Source organism: Pinus tabuliformis, chromosome 3_2 (genome assembly GCF_031772625.1).
Source record: "Pinus tabuliformis cultivar Carrire ecotype Pingquan chromosome 3_2, CPIR1, whole genome shotgun sequence".
NCBI classification, from domain to species: domain Eukaryota; kingdom Viridiplantae; phylum Streptophyta; class Pinopsida; order Pinales; family Pinaceae; genus Pinus; species Pinus tabuliformis.
The window spans coordinates 1289691757-1289708593 of record NC_142302.1 but is presented as its reverse complement, the minus strand read 5'-3'; positions in this window follow the sequence as shown (position 1 = coordinate 1289708593).

The following is a 16837-nucleotide window of genomic DNA, read 5'->3' as shown; positions in this document are numbered from 1 at the left end:
GTTCTCCAAACACTGCGGCAACACAAGCTATGTGCCAATTTGGAGAAATGCACTTTTGGCATGACCCAGGTTCAGTATCTGGGATACATTATTGATGAACATGGGGTGCATGTGGATCCAGCCAAGATCCAAGTCATTCAAGATTGGCCATCTCCAACCACTCTAACAGAGCTTCGCAGCTTTCTAGGTCTTGCCAACTTCTACCATAGGTTCGTGTTGGGGTTTTCTCATATCACTTGGCCCTTGAGTCAAGTCAGCAAGGAAGGAGCGAAAGCAAAATTCTTTTGGTCTGAATCTCAGCAGAAAGCATTCATAGAGTTGAAAGATCGCCTCTGCACGACACTAGTGCTTGCATTACCAGATTTACAACAACCATTTGAGGTCAAGACAGATGCCCCTGACTATGATATTGGGGCAGTCCTTACTCAACATGAGCATCCAATGGCATATCACAATGAAACACTTTCAAACACAGTCCGGAAGTATCCCACTTATGATAAAGAGATGTATTCCATTGTGCATGCGTGCCGATAATGGAAGCATTACATTTTGGGGAAGGAAACAATCATCCACACAGACCACTGACCCCTGCAGTTCATACAGACCAAAGGGAAATTACAGAATGATCGCCATCAAAAGTGTTCTAAATACCTACAACAGTTCCATTTGAATATCAAGTATAAGAAGGGTAGCACAATAATGTTGCAGATTGCCTCAGTCGACCACCGATCATGGTGTTAACCACCGTGCTCAACTCTTATGGGTACAAGACTTCTAATTGGCTACTTCTCTACAAAAGCGACCCAGAATTCAGCCACACATTCCAGACACTCTTGGAGGGTTGGCATGTTCCAAATTTTCACCTCCAGGATGCCTTGTTATGCCACCTGGTTCACCTTTGTGTTCCTTCAAGCGAGCGTTCCAAGATGATTTGGGAAGCACACTACAGTCAGGCTGCTGGGAATTTTGGGGTCGAGAAAACGGTGGCAGTACTGCAAAAGTATTTCTATTGGCTGAATCTTTGACAGGATGTTGGGAAGTACATTAGATCATGTACTGCCTGTGCCATTGCCAAACTGACCATCAAGAAGCAAGGCCTCTATGCCCCACTACCTACCCCTAGTCGACCTTGGGAATCCATCTCCATGGGTTACATGTCAGGCCTTCCTTCCACTAAGCATGGAAATGACTGTGTTTTTGTGGTCGTCGACAATTTCTCGAAGATGGCTATTATGGCGGCCTGCAAGAAGAATATCACAACAGAAGCCACTACTAAACTCTTCTTTGAACGAGTGTAGGTGCACTTTGGGATCCCACAATCTATCATCTTAGATCGGGACAGTTGGTTCCTCAGTACATTTTGGTCCAACCTCTGGTCAATGCTGGACACCAAACTCACTAAGTCCACAGCCCTCCATCCTCAAAATGATGGCCAGACAGAGGTTTTCAATAGGATGATTGTGCACATTCTATGCATGTACAACTCAAAGCATCCACGCACATGGGATGAGAGCCTCCCATATGTTCAGCACAACTACAACTGAGCTCTTCACAGCTCGACTAGCCACAGCCCTTTTCAGGTGGGCTTGGGATTCCATCCACTATGCCCCATTGATGTGGCCATGCCACTTGCAGCTACTCACATAGATTCGGCTCATGTCTATTCTGAAATAGATAAGGCAACCAGCTTCATTGAGCACATCCAACATATTCGCGAGCAGGTCCATGACATTCTGGAGAAATCAAATGCCAAGTACAAGCAGCGACATTATCAACATCGAGTGATAAAGTCTGGTTGCATTTGCAAAAGGAACGCCTTACTCGAACCTATCGGAAACTGAGACCACTCCGATATGTTCCTTACACCATTACTAAGGCTATGGTAGACAATGCATTTGAGCTCAAAATTCCCCCATTCCTTGTCCTGCACCCAGTGTTCAATGTGGACCGCCTTCGGCCATAATTTCCACCATTGCTAGACACATCTGACATTGCAGAATAGCTCACACCCATAGAATTAAATCCAGATTGCATGGAACAAGTTGCAACTGATCGGATCATGGACACACAGATCAAGAACACTTACCAACAAAATATCCAACTGTATCGAGTTGTCAAAGCAGGCCAACTCCTTCACCAGGGACCAAGTTCAGCAAAAGTTTCCTCATCTCATGGAGGAACTCAATGCAATGGGGACCATTGATTCCTAAGGGGGGAGGAATGATCGAGGTGGATATTGGTGGCCACCTGCCAAGTCCACCTGGACCCCCATCATTATTTCTCTCAGCATTTTTAGTTTCCTTAATTGTAGCACAACTTACTGTTTTTAGCAGTTTTTCAAGTCCTAAACTTCCAGAGCTATTTTGAGGCCCTAAATGACGCTTTTTGGGAAATCTAGGCCCAAAGTGGTAGTGATCGGATAGAGCTTTCTAACAAGCTATTGTATGCATCAAACAAAGATCGTATGCCAAAGTTACGACCCCGGGAAGTTGATGTACCAATTTACCGAAACGGGGCCCATAGTTTGGCGTTTCATCTTCTAGGGTTAGGTTTTGGAATGTTAAGGGTTTTCCGTTATTTATCAACAATAAATAGGCCTTCAAGCCTCATTGTAACACAGTTCAGAGGCATGTAGCCACCACATCTCTTCTTAGAGATAAGCTACCATCGCCCTAGTTGGTTTATTTCCATTAGTATTTGTAAGCATATTTCAGTATTTTACATTAATGAAATGAAGTATTATTTCTGCTGCATATCTGTGTTTATGGTTATCTATGTAATTTGTTGTGTTCCTATTTAAGTCCGGATTAACAGACCACCCAAAATTTATATTTATTATAAATGGGTGAATCCCTATGGTATATAGGAAACTTTATAGGATACTTTATCAATAATATAATATGCATATATAAACTTTTGGCAAATATTTCCCTGAGTTATGGAATCTTGTAAAATCTTGGTGTATCTTTCATTAAATTACAAAACATTAAGAAGTATCTCCAAACCTTTCACTAAATTATAAAACATTGTAATATCTTGGTGAATGTTTTAATAATGTATATAAGAATATATAATAACAAGAAAAAAAACATTAAATTATAATATACTAATTTTCCATGTTTGATAAAAGAAACATATTCAGCTGTAGTTGATGGGGTTCTTGCTATACACTTGGAAATCCATGTATATGATTTTATCATATTTTACTACAAAACTCCTACTATTACCCAAGTGAAAACTAGTTGAGGAGGGACCACCAAGGGTGTGCAATATTAAAATGTAGAGGTTCTTTTTCTCAAAATAGGTCTTGACTCATCAAGATAGCTCACTCATGTTTTATGTAATTTATATTCTAGAGGCTTCACATGAAATTATGTTCTATTAATATCCAACACAAAATCCTAAATATTTACATGAAATTGTTTTGATTTCTTATGCATTTCTTCTCTAACAGTAGATACTTCTACATTTCTTTGGATTTAGATAAACCAACAACTTTAGAATTTGGTGTTTCATCACCATATGTAGGTCTTTCACCTCCTTCGTATACCATACATATTTTATTAATTGTTGCACTTTATTCTACAATTTACAAGTTCTCTAATAATGGTTGACTAGCACAAAGTTATTTGATATTGCACAAAATGCAAAGATGAGATTAACAAGAAGATAGATCTATATTGAAATTTCATTTCTTACATGATAAGAAATAACTAATAACACAAAATCATTAAAAACCCCTAATTGGTGAGTTCAAAAATGTAACATAAATCTCAACAATAATCTTAGTGTGTTCATTACTTGGGAAAACATGTCCAAAACAAGGATGGGGTAGGGCTCTTAGAGTTTAAGAATGATGAAGCACTAAACATTCTCTCATCCTCCATCGACTACATATGATACCTATTTTGTCTTGGCACTTGCATTAGAGAAATTTTGGTCTCATGATAATAGGTCTCCTACAATGAACACATAGGAACACAATGCATAAACCATTTTTATTTTTGCCTAGCTAAAAAGAGTTAATTTCCCTTTCTTAATAACCAATAAGTTCTTTCAAATAAAATATAAAACAAACATATTAGATTTCAAAAGGTGAATATGCCTTAATCATGACACAAAGTGAAAGAAAACATAAAACTTTCCTTAAACCATCAAATATGTAAATAAAATAGTAATTATTATGGAAAACACATTGAATTCCCTAGGAATAACCAAATACTAAATGTTTCTCAAATAAATCTCACAAAAATGTGAACAAAAGGCTTCTTTAGTCAACAAAAGTATTTAACTTTAACCCAATCCTTGAATCAATGAAATTTATATGAAACCAATCATGTCACAACAAATGGTTTAATAAAGCGTCAAATGACAACTAGAATCATTCAAGGGACTAATACAATTTCCTTATATTCAGGGAAAATTTTAAGAACCACCCTAAATTTATATGTAAAATAAATGGGCAGAACCCCATGATAGATAGGAAAATGGGAGGCAATTTTATCACTAATATATATATATATATATATATATATATATATATATATATATATATATATATATATATATATATTTGGTGAATCTCTCACTAGATTATATTATCTTATAAAGTCATGGCGAATCTTTCAGTGAATCATGAAATCTTGTAAGATGTTAGAAAATATTTCACTGAATAATAAAACATTGTGAAGTCTTGGCGAATGTTTTGTTAAAGTATGAAACCATATATGATAATAATAAAACATATTCATTAAATGGTAATATACTAACATACATACATGTTTGGAAAAAACAAACATAATTTTCACTTCCTACAAACAATGTTGCAAGTTTTAGTGGCCATGTTTGTCATGCTAGGAGAGATTAATGTTTTCTCTACCACTTTTGTCAAGCTACCACTTTTACCAAGCTATCAAATTTCTTTCTTATTCCATAGACTCCAACTACGAGATAAAAAAAGAAACACATCAAGTTTGTTTACCCCAACAGGCCAACAAGTAGCAAGCCCCAACTATATAATATAATGAAGTAGTAGGTATCCCAAAGGCCTGAAGGGGATATAATGGAAAGAAGTGACCATTGTCAGAAGCCTTCCAATCAATATATAAATATACAAATGTAGATTTATTATTATTCTAATTGAGAATCTTCAATTAAATAATAAAATTTAATTATGTCTCTCCCAATCTAAATTCCTTATTAGCATAATTGACTACCTTCATACCATTTTTAACAGCATTGTAACATGCCGATTAATTTTCTTTTTGTGCACAATCTCTGCCTTTTAGGACAATATGGTGCAGTGACCCAACCCCTATATATCATTACGACAAACTAAGAATAGCATAGAAGATGAAAGGTTGTACAAACCAGCATATTTTTCAAACAACTAATCCAAGATTAGTACCTTAACTTTTTCATGAAGATATCATATTGACAATGTTTGAAAAATGGTGTGAAATATGGGCAGCGACTATCTCTCTTCTACGAGGGTGATGCGGAAAGATTTAAGATTTCATTGTCTTGAATTTTTTTGTTAAATAAAAAAAACCAATATTAATGGAGATATCGGTATTTTTTACTAAATTTTGTGAAGTGACTAAATGTAGCTTTAACAATTCACCTTAAGATTTTTTTTACAATATAATTTCCTAAGTCTATTTAATATCCTCATTATCATAAAAACCAACCTATATCCATCTTAACTCCACATCTACCACTCTTAGAGGGATGAAATCTATTTATCCCTCCCAGCACTTGGTAGACCCAGAATTAAAATGGATCTAACCTGATAGAATTATCCCTTTAAATAGTCTATGCTCACATGAATACCATGGTATTACCATGGGTTAATACCATGTGTCATCTTTATTTTTATTAATACTAATATTAGGGTTAATAATGTTTTTTGCATGGTATTAATAATAATTTGGCCCATAGGCTTCACCTAAATATAACACATTTTTTGAGTGTTCTTAAATATAAGGTGGCTTATGGAGTAAATAAAAAAATGTTTTATTTATTTACCATACCTCTCATTTATTTATATTTTTATTAATTTACCATACCTCTTTTATAAATATGGTATTTGGCCCATAGGATTCAATTAAATAAAACCTATTTTTTGAGCCTTCTTAAATAGAAAGAGGGTTATGGACTAAATATAGAAAGAGGTTTTATTTATTTACCATACCTATAGTTTATTTATATTTTTATTTATTTACATGCTTGCATGTTCATAAATATAAGGTGACATATGGAGTAAATATAAAAAAATGTTTTATTTATTTACCATACCTCTAGTTTATTTATATTTTTATTAATTTACCATACCTCTTTTATAAATATGGTATTTGGCCCATAGGATTCACTTAAATGAAACCTCATTTTTGAGCCTTCTTAAACAGAAAGAGGGTTATGGAATAAATATAAAAAGAGGTTTTATTTATTTACCATACCTCTAGTTTATTTGTATTTTTATTTATTTACCATACCTTTGGAGTAAGTATAAAAAGAGCTTTTATTTATTTACCATACTTCCACTGCATTTATATTTTTATTTATAACTATCATAAATACATTTTCTTGAAAATGAGGGCGAATGGAAGATTGTAACTCCTAATTTCAAGGGCTAAATTTACTTTTTTTACCCTCTCCCTTAAAATAAGGTGGGCTAACCTCCATACCTAATTTTTTTATAAAATAAATTTGAGGCGATTTGTAACAATGTACTATGATACAAAATATTCGCCCAAATTTTCCATGCTTATATTGTATATTGTATTTCCTTTTAAAGTGCGATAATACATACTTTTGTCTTAATGTTTTCTTCTGACAATCAATATTTGACATCTCATTGAATATTCCACAATTGAAATTTCAAATCAATTTAGAAAGAGAAACTAAAAATTGCATGAGAAAATAACTAAAATTAATATAGTTCATAGGGGGTATGAATATCTATATCTATTTATATCTATTATGTTTATGAAACCAATTTTTTTGAGAAAACATACACCCAAAAACTAAATCTATAAAACATGTGTTTGTACATAAAGATGTAATTCAAATAGAGGGTTGATGGAAAATGAAGGGGGGCTAATAATAACAAACTTAGGTGTCGTATTTGTTGTTTTTAAATTGACTTTGAAAAAAATCCTAGAAGTTGGATTGGGGTGGTAGGACATTCCTTGTCATGAAGGGATAAAGAGATGTGTGTATAAGTGCTAGGTGTTTGATTCTCTAGATCCCTATCAGTTCTAAACATATCAAAGGTGATTAAACTATTAATGTTGGAATATAAGAGTTTGGAACATCAAGTAGAGTTAAGTTTTATGATTTCTCAGATGGAAACCTTAGTATAGAATAAAATACTATATCTCTAAGGTTTAGTTATTGGTTTTATTAACATGTTCACAATTATGTCTCATCTGCAACAATAGTGGTCCATTGTATGTGTTATGTGGTGATATTTCCTCATCACTGAAAAATATGGCCTTCCATCATTCACATAACTAGAATGGAAGAACCTAAAGATTAGGTAGGTATATGCCACAAGAACAAAGTTATAGGTTTATTTTAAATCTTAAATCATCTTCGTTCATTTCACTCTCCCACTATTTTCTCCTTGATTTTCTTCGTATCACCATGATAAGTAGATTTTCATATTTATTTCATTTGGGTATAAGCAATCCTCTTGTCTATTTCAACTCTTAATTTCTAGTATATGGTGCAATTACGTGATCCAAGAGGATCCCAAAAGTTCTAAAACTCAAAGTCCTCAAATCTCAATGAAATGAGAACTAAGTCAAGGATCTCACTGCAAGGAATCCAATGACACAAATGATGCCTCAATTCAAGTTTTTATGAAAAATTTATGTGGAGTCAACGTTACAATCAAACTTGAAAAAAGCACAAAAAATAGTTGGCGCCAAATAAATTTTGATCCAAACCAAAGTTGACGATCCAACCAAAATAGCGGATAAATTCGACGACTATCTAGATAAATTTAGTGATAGTTTTAGCTGGGGTTAAAAATGGCATAAATGCTAGATTTGGTGGCACCCACCAAATTTAGCGATGGGTTTAAAAAATGTTTTTTTTAATACAAAATGAGACTGTGAGGTTTTCAACCCATAACTTGCCAAAAATAAATGCCTATTAATAAACGTGCCAACCAATATGTCAGCTGACAAAACTTTAATAGTCTATGAATGTTTAAATATGTAAACATTGCCTTCATATTCAATGAGTAATGAGGGCTAAACATGGAGGAAGCTAGAACGAAAGAGTGTGTGGGTGTCGAAACCAGGAGGGTCGCGAAACCCTATGATGGAACCAGGTGTGGGAACACCTTTTGAGGGAATATTACCAAGGTATATACCCTTGAATATTCTTAGGAATATTCCTAAAATAATTTTTTGTGGAATCTTGGAGATTTTCTTGGGGGTCAACAGTTGACGGTGTTAGAATCTAGTCAATTTTGTCCTCATTTTACTTGGCATTTCACAACCATTTCACTGGTGCAATCTAATTTGGGATTTGAGTAGCCTAGGTTTAGGTCACTCCTAAAAGTGAGGTATACTGATGTATTTTTCCATGTACTTACCTTTCTCTTTGTTGAGGTTTGGGGACTTATATTTTTACATCTTTTGAGATCCTCTTGGATCATTATGGAGTCCATGAAAGCTAACTCATTCAATCAAATTATTAAACTCTTTCCTTGTTCTCACTATATCATCACATTTGGTATACATTTCTATATTGTATTGTTTGTGTTCTCTTAGAGCTACTCTTTGGTGGTTGTCAAATATATTGATAGTGCACAATTTTGTATAACAAGGGTGAGAGTTTTATTAATGGAAATTTGATAGCATAATTTTAAGTTGTGGTCACTCAATTTTTTCCTTAATTATTGGTCATTCACACAAAAAAATTGTACAATATGTTTAAGAGTTGTGGTGTACTTAATAAAACATGTTTTTATTAAATATTTATCACTCCTAGATAATGAAACTAGGATGCCTCTCTTTGTAACATTTTAGTCAAATTTTGAATAATTTTAAAAAATTTACACATCCATGTTATAAAATATCTTTATTTAACTTTACTAGAAATCATTAAAATATTTTAAATAAAGATTCAAAGAATGCACTATCAATTTTCCTTACTAATTGAGAATCCTCTCCTCTAAATGTAGTTATTGGTAATTTATACTTCCTACCTGATAAACCATAAACATTTATAAGGCTTCAAGATAATTTTGATTTCACTACACTATAGCTTATGACAAGACAATTTCTCAATAAATTCACATATCGAATATTGTAATAATGAATAATGAACAACTAGAAGGTTGTGGGACTTAGTTTATGGATGAAGAATTTTCTCTTAAATTACCCTATAGGCTCTAAGTTCTTAGGAGGAGAGCTTGTTATTGTTCAAACTCTCTCTAAAATAAAATACCAAACTTGGCATAATGAAAAGTCTAAGTATGGTAGGTATACTACTATGCTAGCCACCTAATTTACTTTAGAGGTATTTTCTCTTGATTTAAGGTCTCAAAGAAAGGGAAATAAACCTAAGGCATAATTCCTATGTAACAAAACTAAGTCAAAATAAATATAGAGAACAAAAATAGGAAATGACCTAGGTTGATTCAATGTAACAAGTTCACCCACCACATGGAAATTGTAAGAGAGGTAGAAGGAAAAATGAATGAACTATTAGTTTGATGTGATTCCTTGCATGATCAAGAGCGGGTTGTACCCTCAACCTATATGAAAAATAACATTAATAAATATATCATCAATATTTAAGAAATATTAAATTATAAGAATGAGAACATTCATCATATGCATCAACACTAACAGTTAAAGGAATGGAAAAGGATCAAAGCACTAATCTGAGTGTAAGTATAAAATGAGCATGTAGTCATCAACCATATGACAATGCAACTGATGAGATAGGTATTAGGGTTTGCATCACCAAATTGCAATTAGTGGTCACTAAATTGAAGAAACTCTATTGACCACAAGGAGTAATTATAATTGCAAAATATTTGGTGATAACCAACTTAATTTTCATTTTCAAAACTATTATAGGGTATTCAGTCATAAATTCTTTGAAATATTTTCCATAACGATTCATATTTTAGAACAACCAATGTTTCTAATCCTCAATTGGATTCATATTTAGGACCAAGATCCAAGTAAAAGAAAATGAATACATCCATTATTAATAGACTAGGGACAAGAGGTGGTAAAGGATAGAGAGAAAGAGAAGGTGAGGTTAGCCAAGCAAAATCCTAAATATTCAAAAAATGAAATGTTCCTAGTAAAATAGCCAATATAACTATTAATACTAACAATATTATCATATAAAATTATATAAACATTAATAATATTACATAGCATTAATAACATATATACATATAAATACTAATATTACAGTGTTAATAATATAAGCAATATTACCAAAATTTATATTTATTATAAATGGGTGAATCCCTATGGTATATAGGAAACTTTATAGGATACTTTATCAATAATATAATATGCATATATAAACTTTTGGCAAATATTTCCCCGAGTTATGGAATCTTGTAAAATCTTGGTGTATCTTTCATTAAATTACAAAACATTAAGAAGTATCTCCAAACCTTTCACTAAATTATAAAACATTGTAATATCTTGGTGAATGTTTTAATAATGTATATAAGAATATATAATAACAAGAAAAAAAACATTAAATTATAATATACTAATTTTCCATGTTTGATAAAAGAAACATATTCAGCCGTAGTTGATGGGGTTCTTGCTATACACTTGGAAATCCATGTATATGATTTTATCATATTTTACTACAAAACTCCTACTATTACCCAAGTGAAAACTAGTTGAGGAGGGACCACCAAGGGTGTGCAATATTAAAATGTAGAGGTTCTTTTTCTCAAAATAGGTCTTGACTCATCAAGATAGCTCACTCATGTTTTATGTAATTTATATTCTAGAGGCTTCACATGAAATTATGTTCTATTAATATCCAACACAAAATCCTAAATATTTACATGAAATTGTTTTGATTTCTTATGCATTTCTTCTCTAACAGTAGATACTTCTACATTTCTTTGGATTTAGATAAACCAACAACTTTAGAATTTGGTGTTTCATCACCATATGTAGGTCTTTCACCTCCTTCGTATACCATACATATTTTATTAATTGTTGCACTTTATTCTACAATTTACAAGTTCTCTAATAATGGTTGACTAGCACAAAGTTATTTGATATTGCACAAAATGCAAAGATGAGATTAACAAGAAGATAGATCTATATTGAAATTTCATTTCTTACATGATAAGAAATAACTAATAACACAAAATCATTAAAAACCCCTAATTGGTGAGTTCAAAAATGTAACATAAATCTCAACAATAATCTTAGTGTGTTCATTACTTGGCAAAACATGTCCAAAACAAGGATGGGGTAGGGCTCTTAGAGTTTAAGAATGATGAAGCACTAAACATTCTCTCATCCTCCATCGACTACATATGATACCTATTTTGTCTTGGCACTTGCATTAGAGAAATTTTGGTCTCATGATAATAGGTCTCCTACAATGAACACATAGGAACACAATGCATAAACCATTTTTATTTTTGCCTAGCTAAAAAGAGTTAATTTCCCTTTCTTAATAACCAATAAGTTCTTTCAAAGAAAATATAAAACAAACATATTAGATTTCAAAAGGTGAATATGCCTTAATCATGCCACAAAGTGAAAGGAAACATACAACTTTGCTTAAACCATTGAATATGTAAATAAAATAGTAATTATTATGGAAAACACATTGAATTCCCTAGGAATAATGAAAGCCATATATTAAATATAATAATAAATGTTTCTCAAATAAATATCACAAAAATGTGAACATAAGGCTTCTTTACTCAACACAAGTATTTAACTTTAACCCAATCCTTGAATAAATGAAATTTATATGAAACCAATCATGTCACAACAAATGGTTTAATAACGCGTCAAATGACAACTAGAATCATTCAAGGGACTAATACAATTTCCTTATATTCAGGGAAAATTTTAAGAACCACCCTAAATTTATATGTATAATAAATGGGCAGAACCCCATGATAGATAGGAAAATGGGAGGCAATTTTATCACTAATATATATATATATATATATATATATATATATATATATATATAATATATATATATATATATATATATATATATATATATATATATATAGATATATATATATATATTTGGTGAATCTCTCACTAGATTATATTATCTTATAAAGTCATGGCGAATCTTTCAGTGAATCATGAAATCTTGTAAGATCTTAGAAAATATTTTACTGAATAATAAAACATTGTGAAGTCTTGGCGAATGTTTTGTTAAAGTATGAAACCATATATGATAATAATAAAACATATTCATTAAATGGTAATATACTAACATACATACATGTTTGGAAAAAACAAACATAATTTTCACTTCCTACAAACAATGTTGCAAGTTTTAGTGGCCATGTTTGTCATGCTAGGAGAGATTAATGTTTTCTCTACCACTTTTGTCAAGCTACCACTTTTACCAAGCTATCAAATTTCTTTCTTATTCCATAGACTCCAACTACGAGATAAAAAAAGAAACACATCAAGTTTGTTTACCCCAACAGGCCAACAAGTAGCAAGCCCCAACTATATAATATAATGAAGTAGTAGGTATCCCAAAGGCCTGAAGGGGATATAATGGAAAGAAGTGACCATTGTCAGAAGCCTTCCAATCAATATATAAATATACAAATGTAGATTTATTATTATTCTAATTGAGAATCTTCAATTAAATAATAAAATTTAATTATGTCTCTCCCAATCTAAATTCCTTATTAGCATAATTGACTACCTTCATACCGTTTTTAACAGCGTTGTAACATGCCGATTAATTTTCTTTTTGTGCACAATCTCTGCCTTTTAGGACAATATGGTGCAGTGACCCAACCCCTATATATCATTACGACAAACTAAGAATAGCATAGAAGATGAAAGGTTGTACAAACCAGCATATTTTTCAAACAACTAATCCAAGATTAGTACCTTAACTTTTTCATGAAGATATCATATTGACAATGTTTGAAAAATGGTGTGAAATATGGGCAGCGACTATCTCTCTTCTACGAGGGTGATGCGGAAAGATTTAAGATTTCATTGTCTTGAATTTTTTTGTTAAATCAAAAAAACCAATATTAATGGAGATATCGGTATTTTTTACTAAATTTTGTGAAGTGACTAAATGTAGCTTTAACAATTCACCTTAAGATTTTTTTTACAATATAATTTCCTAAGTCTATTTAATATCCTCATTATCATAAAAACCAACCTATATCCATCTTAACTCCACATCTACCACTCTTAGAGGGATGAAATCTATTTATCCCTCCCAGCACTTGGTAGACCCAGAATTAAAATGGATCTAACCTGATAGAATTATCCCTTTAAATAGTCTATGCTCACATGAATACCATGGTATTACCATGGGTTAATACCACGTGTCATCTTTATTTTTATTAATACTAATATTAGGGTTAATAATGTTTTTTGCATGGTATTAATAATAATTTGGCCCATAGGCTTCACCTAAATATAACACATTTTTTGAGTGTTCTTAAATATAAGGTGGCTTATGGAGTAAATAAAAAAATGTTTTATTTATTTACCATACCTCTCATTTATTTATATTTTTATTAATTTACCATACCTCTTTTATAAATATGGTATTTGGCCCATAGGATTCAATTAAATAAAACCTATTTTTTGAGCCTTCTTAAATAGAAAGAGGGTTATGGACTAAATATAGAAAGAGGTTTTATTTATTTACCATACCTATAGTTTATTTATATTTTTATTTATTTACATGCTTGCATATTCATAAATATAAGGTGACATATGGAGTAAATATAAAAAAATGTTTTATTTATTTACCATACCTCTAGTTTATTTATATTTTTATTAATTTACCATACCTCTTTTATAAATATGGTATTTGGCCCATAGGATTCACTGAAATGAAACCTCATTTTTGAGCCTTCTTAAACAGAAAGAGGGTTATGGAATAAATATAAAAAGAGGTTTTATTTATTTACCACACCTCTAGTTTATTTGTATTTTTATTTATTTACCATACCTTTGGAGTAAGTATAAAAAGAGCTTTTATTTATTTACCATACTTCCACTGCATTTATATTTTTATTTATAACTATCATAAATACATTTTCTTGAAAATGAGGGCGAATGGAAGATTGTAACTCCTAATTTCAAGGGCTAAATTTACTTTTTTTACCCTCTCCCTTAAAATAAGGTGGGCTAACCTCCATACTTAATTTTTTTATAAAATAAATTTGAGGCGATTTGTAACAATGTACTATGATACAAAATATTCGCCCAAATTTTCCATGCTTATATTGTATATTGTATTTCCTTTTAAAGTGCGATAATACATACTTTTGTCTTAATGTTTTCTTCTGACAATCAATATTTGACATCTCATTGAATATTCCACAATTGAAATTTCAAATCAATTTAGAAAGAGAAACTAAAAATTGCATGAGAAAATAACTAAAATTAATATAGTTCATAGGGGGTATGAATATCTATATCTATTTATATCTATTATGTTTATGAAACAATTTTTTTTGAGAAAAAATACACCCAAAAAGTAAATCTATAAAACATGTGTTTGTACATAAAGATGTAATTCAAATAGAGGGTTGATGGAAAATGAAGGGGGGCTAATAATAACAAACTTAGGTGTCGTCTTTGTTGTTTTTAAATTGACTTTGAAAAAAATCGTAGAAGTTGGATTGGGGTGGTAGGACATTCCTTGTCATGAAGGGATAAAGAGGTGTGTAGGCTCTAAGTTATTATGGCTATGTGTATAAGTGCTAGGTGTTTGATTCTCTAGATCCCTATTAGTTCTAAACATACCAAAGGTGATTAAACTATTAATGTTGGAATATAAGAGTTTGGAACATCAAGTAGAGTTGAGTTTTATGACTTCTCAGATGGAAACCTTAGTATAGAATAAAATACTATATCTCTAAGGTTTAGTTATTGGTTTTATTAACATGTTCACAATTATGTCTCATATGCAACAATAGTGGTCCATTGTATGTGTTATGTGGTGATATTTCCTCATCAATGAAAAATATGACCTTCCATCATTCACATAACTAGAATAGAAGAACCTAAAGATTAGGTAGGTATATGCCACAAGAACAAAGTTATAGGTTTATTTTAAATCTTAAATCATCTTCGTTCATTTCGCTCTCCCACTATTTTCTCCTTGATTTTCTTCGTATCACCATGATAAGTAGATTTTCATATTTATTTCATTTGGGTATAAGCAATCCTCTTGTCTATTTCAACTCTTAATTTCTAGTATATGGTGCAATTACGTGATCCAAGAGGATCCCAAAAGTTCTAAAACTCAAAGTCCTCAAATCTCAATGAAATGAGAACTAAGTCAAGGATCTCACTGCAAGGAATCCAATGACACAAATGATGCCTCAATTCAAGTTTTTATGAAAAATTTATGTGGAGTCAACGTTACAATCAAACTTGAAAAAAGCACAAAAAATAGTTGGCGCCAAATAAATTTTGATCCAAACCAAAGTTGACGATCCAACCAAAATAGCGGATAAATTCGACGACTATCTAGATAAATTTAGTGATAGTTTTAGCTGGGGTTAAAAATGGCATAAATGCTAGATTTGGTGGCACCCACCAAATTTAGCGATGGGTTTAAAAAATGTTTTTTTAATACAAAATGAGCCTGTGAGGTTTTCAACCCATAACTTGCCAAAAATAAATGCCTATTAATAAACGTGCCAACCAATATGTCAGCTGACAAAACTTTAATAGTCTATGAATGTTTAAATATGTAAACATTGCCTTCATATTCAATGAGTAATGAGGGCTAAACATGGAGGAAGCTAGAACGAAAGAGTGTGTGGGTGTCGAAACCAGGAGGGTCGCAAAACCCTATGATGGAACCAGGTGTGGGAACACCTTTTGAGGGAATATTACCAAGGTATATACCCTTGAATATTCTTAGGAATATTCCTAAAATAATTTTTTGTGGAATCTTGGAGATTCTCTTGGGGGTCAACAGTTGACGGTGTTAGAATCTAGTCAATTTTGTCCTCATTTTACTTGGCATTTCACAACCATTTCACTGGTGCAATCTAATTTGGGATTTGAGTAGCCTAGGTTTAGGTCACTCCTAAAAGTGAGGTATACTGATGTATTTTTCCATGTACTTACCTTTCTCTTTGTTGAGGTTTGGGGACTTATATTTTTACATCTTTTGAGATCCTCTTGGATCATTATGGAGTCCATGAAAGCTAACTCATTCAATCAAATTATTAAACTCTTTCCTTGTTCTCACTATATCATCACATTTGGTATACATTTCTATATTGTATTGTTTGTGTTCTCTTAGAGCTACTCTTTGGTGGTTGTCAAATATATTGATAGTGCACAATTTTGTATAACAAGGGTGAGAGTTTTATTAATGGAAATTTGATAGCATAATTTTAAGTTGTGGTCACTCAATTTTTTCCTTAATTATTGGTCATTCACACAAAAAAATTGTTCAATATGTTTAAGAGTTGTGGTGTACTTAATAAAACATGTTTTTATTAAATATTTATCACTCCTAGATAATGAAACTAGGATGCCTCTCTTTGTAACATTTTAGTCAAATTTTGAATAATTTTAAGAAATTTACACATCCATGTTATAAAATATCTTTA